General features: G+C 46.1%; 1 long non-coding RNA gene across 1 annotated transcript; it reads left to right on the top strand.

The window, feature by feature from the left end:
• The first annotated feature begins 1244 nt into the window (after window positions 1-1244).
• Window positions 1245-4312, top strand: LOC106097231 (uncharacterized). Its single transcript, XR_001223527.1, has 3 exons — window positions 1245-1284; window positions 1886-2126; window positions 4129-4312. It is a non-coding gene; the product is annotated as an uncharacterized LOC106097231 (long non-coding RNA).
• Window positions 4313-5029: the final 717 nt, after the last annotated feature.

Raw genomic sequence — 5029 nt, forward strand, 5'->3', positions numbered from 1 at the left:
TTGACGGCGTGCTTGGATGAACTCCTGCGTTTACAGTCTCAGAGAAGTGAGTGAGTACTGTCACAGATGACATGAGAGTGTGTGTGTGTGTGTGTGTGTGTGTGTTAAATGGCTTGGGATGCATGTGAAGCTGTGACGTCGGTTTGATTTTATGGAGGTTTTTATTGTGACTTTAGTCTCAGCTTCATGACAAACATCTAACATTTCCGTGAGATGTCTTTCCGTGTGAAGTAGGATGGCGCTGACAGTACCATCCTACAGCTGTAGACGAACACTCAAAGTCCTTTAAAAATAAAATCTAAATTCACACTTTTATTTTGTGCCTTTAAGCACTGAAACTATCACAGACGCTCTTTATGGATGCATCAGTGTCTCTCTGCAGGATGCTTTGACATGCTGAGTGGAGAAGCCGGGGATTGAACCACCGACCTTCCAATTAACAGACGACCTGCTGTACCTGAGCCGCCTCCCAGAGTACCTGAGACTTTTTTATTCCTGGAAGGTTTCCAGGGGAGCTCGAGTGTTCCCTCACCCCCTCGTTAGTGTGCAGTTCCACTGCCGTGTGGATCCACGAACATGAGGCTAATCAGCCCACTGATGTGGCGACGGCTGCTTCCCACACGTGACGTTATAAAGACGTTAACGCGGGCTGCATCGCAGCGGTCTCGGTCTCGTGTTTTCGTGTCAGAGCTGCAGGTCAAAGCAGCGACAGCAGGCGGGATGAAGCTGCGCCTCGGTTACAGGCAGCAGCTTCCTGTGGAGGTGTGGGCGGATTTATTCATGCTTTCGAACGCAGCCGCTGTAAAACAATCAGAAAATGACCTTTACATCTCTGATTCACTGCTTTGTTTTCACTCCCTCTCTTCAGGCATGCCCTCGGTGTACTTCATCGGTGATTGGTTCAACTCGGAGAGCATAAACACAACAAATGCCACCTTAAAAAATCCCAGAAACCTCAGAGAAGACTGACGAGGAAGCGCAGGTACTGCTTTTGCTCTTGAAAACGGGCCTGAAAGACGCCGTTAGGGGAGGATCTCACACGCAAAGCTGCAGGCTGCCGAAAACTGCCTCGCAGTGGAAGATGACCACGACGCGACCGCAAAGTCTGTGCATGTAGCTGCTGGAGCACAGACGGTAAATGTTAAAACAAAGAAGAAATCCAGCTTTCAAAGCTCCTCACGCACAGACAACATACATGTCCAGCTTCGTGGGGGAGGAAGACGAAGAAGACAAGGGAGGGAGAGAGACACTCCTCCCCCCGGGACATCCCGGCATCCGACAAGAGTGAGTGTATGTGTGTGCGCGCGTGTGTGTGTGTGTGTGAGAGAGAGAGAAAGTGAGAGTAAGTGAGTAAGTGTGTGTTCATGTTGTGAGATTGAGAAAAATGGAAGCGTTAATGTGTGTGTGGGCAAAAAGAAGAAGAATGTGAAAATGAGAAATGTGTGAATATGTGTGTGAAAGAAATGCAAAGTGCGACTCTGTGTGCGAGTGTGTGTGTGTGTGTGTGTGAAGAGGGGAAAATGTGTAAATATGTAGACGACAGTTAATGTGAACGTGTGACAGAACGCGAGCGTGTCCTCTCTGCTCTCTTCCAGCTGTTGTTTCTTCTTTTTCTCTCAGCGGAGGAAGAACAAAACTCTCCTGCAGCAAATGAAAAAAAACAAAAAACAAAAAGCGGCATCAAAAACATAAATTTATCTCGTTTATTTCTTCCCAAACGCACCCACACTGTCAGCTGGAAACCAAAAAGTTTGGCTGGAGCCAGATGGTGTGCAACGTTAGGAGACAATAAAAAATTCTAATACACAAAAAACCATTTTGTTAATCAAACGAACGTCCTAAACTGTCTGTGATTTTCACTCTTTCTGGTCTTATTTCTTTACAGATAATCATATTTTATTATATGATACAAAATCAAAGCCTCGACAGACCCTACATTAATCATCAGATGAAGTCACGAAGCAGAGTTGAGTTCCTCTTGTATTTTTAAGTGTTCGGCGTTGTTGAAGTATTTAAATACAGAAAAATGGGACGTGGTGAGGTGACATGTTACCCGCTGAGGACCAAACAAGGTAACAGAGACAACACGGAAAAGAGGACGGGACAGCGAAATGACCAAGACACAGGTGCGGTCGGTTGACACAGGTGAGAACAATCAGGGGGAAACAGGAAGTAAAACTTGCCCGAAGTTTGAAGGCAGCTGGACTTCCTTTGTTTGCGTTGTTGACAATGCTTCTTCAGGTGTAGCAGCTGATGGGAGTCGCAGGTATTTAACCTCTTAGAGGCGGTCCTGAGAGTCGTTGACCCACCTCGTCGTCTCCAAAGGTTCAAAGCCAGCACGAAAACAGAAAACCACCTTAAAAGGCATCCAAACGTTTTTAAAAAGACCAGCACAAAACAGAGGCTCCTGATATCAGAGTCAACACTGGAATAACAGAAAATCCTAAAATCAGATTTATTCACAAAAAACTAAAAACTCAAAAACAACACAGACCCCGAGGACGACGGGAATGGAGAAGTTTTAACCTTAAACATCCAGCTCGCCAACATTAGCCGTTAGCCCACATTTCAGCCACGTGCTAACCAAGAATAGTTCTCACACTGGGATTATCGTCTCTCATATCCGTTTCATCCATTTGGTTTTTCCAAACAGCGTGACCAGAACGTGACCCTCATCACGTTCTGGGTGAACCTCTCTCTAACTCACCTGTGAGGATTGAAATTGAGGCACCACGGCTGGTTTTAAAATCCTGGTGAGAACGCTCTGCTCGAGGCTCCAGAGCAGGACTTCACTAACTAACGGGTAACACGAAGGTGGCTACGTGCATTGCGTGTATGTGCTAAAATGTACCATTACAAGATTGTTGTATTTTTCAGTATTTGCTATGATTGTCCCCGGGGAGCAAAGACTGCAAGACAAAGATGCAGCAGGTGAACCGTTTGCTTGAGAAGTATAAAAGCATGAAGCCGGCACTCTGTAGAAAATTGCAGGCCTTTTTAACCTTTTCAGTCCCATCATCAGTCCAAAGAAAATTTGTCCAAACTCAGAAAAATATGTTTTTAAATTCTAGTCGAGTATGTTTGGATTAATTGGGGGAAATAATAAAAAATTAGCCACAGGACGTTAAGGAAAAAATCATTTGTCCAGGGGTGCACCATTAAATCTGATTTATCCAGGGCTAATGCTCCTTCAGTTGAAACATTATAAGCTCTTAAATGTTTTTTTAATGAGTGCAGTTAAAATTTTAACGTACACGTGCAGCAAAATTCTGCATCTTTTTAGCAGGTGAAGCAAAAGAAAGCAGAACGTAGTTTAAAAATGATTAATTTACTTCATCTGGTAAAGACTGAATCTCCGGCACCGTCAGGTCGTGGATGGAGTTTAAAAACAGATCGGGTTGCTGTTGGGGGGAGGGGCGGCGTGGGCGAGTGGAGGGTTTTGGGGAGGGTGGGGGTGTTTCCACGGCGCCTCACTCACCAGCTGCCAAAAATACTGATGTGTTCAGAGGTGTTTTTATCTGCTCGCGCTCTTCCCTCCGTCTTTCTTCGTCTCCTGAAAGAATGGGTTGAAAAGTTCAGTGTGAAATCACGTTTCCGTGAGATATGGAGCTGCAGTCGGGAATGAAAGCTGTCGTGCCCCCAAAGCTGTGAACGTGTGTTTGTGTGTGTGTGTGTGTGTGCGTTCGCCTAAGTGCTTCCAGTGTATGAATGGGGTTTTTTTCGTTCTGCCTTTTAGCTCCATATTCATGCAGAGTGTGTGTGTGTGTGTTTTCCCCTCACCGAGCCAGAGATTTTCCTGTGAATTGCTCCATTTAACACAGGGCCTTGTGCGTGTGCATGTGTGTGTTTCCGCTGCGACGCAGATGCAGTAACACTTTGTTCCCATATGGGTGCTGACACCGGGGAGCGGGGTGGAGAGGTTTGTGGGTGAAAATGCTCCTTTGATAAAATTTGGGATGATTGACATGTCGCAGGTTCAGGTAAACCTGCACAAACACAGCAGAGGGGGCGGGGCTTCAGGGTGGAGGCTGAGTGGGATTTGTAGCGACAGGAGAAACAAATGTGAACTGGGTCGCTCTAGAACTTCCTGATCTCTCATTCTATGGAATTCCCCCTGTGATTCGTTAGTGTCATCAAAGCCTGGTCATCCGCCAACAATAACGTTTAACGACGCCGATCCATCCCTGGACAACTCCACATCATCCCATCAGGAATCAGCTGCACCCAATCATTGGTTACTTCAGTCACATCTTTGCCCGTCTCCAGCTTGGTGTTACATTCCAGAGGCTTCTCAATCACATTCCCTGCTTTATCACCCCTTTGACTTTTATAGTTCATTAAATATTAAAGTTAAAGTTTCTTAAATAAGTGAGTGGTTGACCCCATAAACTGATCTGCACAGTTCGTGCTGAGGTCACAAAGCGAAGAAGTGAGCGGTCGCAGAGTCGCTGTGCAGTTTCAGAGCAGGAAGCTAGATATGTATCTTAAACCACTGATGTTACAAGAAGCAACTAACAGCAAACTGAGCCTTACAGGTGCAAGAGAGATGCTGATGAACCTCCACCCTTCACGGAGTCTCTGTAGGTGGTCAGTATTCCTGCGGACGGTGCATCAGCACTCCGATGCCAAGAGACGCAGCCGGCGTCTGAGAAAACATCTGCCAGCCCCACTTACCGAAGACATGTGTCGATCCAGAGACCCGTAATTGGATCAACCTGAGATACATATCACATGTTAAATTTTAATCACTGGCACCACCTTAAAACACCTCCACAAACACGCATGTCTCAGCATTTGTAATGAAAACAAAGAAAATCCTCCGTGCATCACCGCTAATGGCCGGGCCTTTGCACCAAAGTCCCGCCCCCTGTGGCATCTCACTGATAGATACAGGAAATGACCCCAACCCTAACCTGCGCATGTTTTAAATGTTGGTTTGTTTCCTTTATAACTAAGTGTGAGCTCGAGGGCGGGGTCTGGAGGTGTTCACTGTGCAGTGCAGACGGTTCTTTATCACTGAACTCCTCCG

Source organism: Oreochromis niloticus, linkage group LG22, assembly GCF_001858045.2.
Source record: "Oreochromis niloticus isolate F11D_XX linkage group LG22, O_niloticus_UMD_NMBU, whole genome shotgun sequence".
Classification (NCBI taxonomy): Eukaryota; Metazoa; Chordata; class Actinopteri; order Cichliformes; family Cichlidae; genus Oreochromis; species Oreochromis niloticus.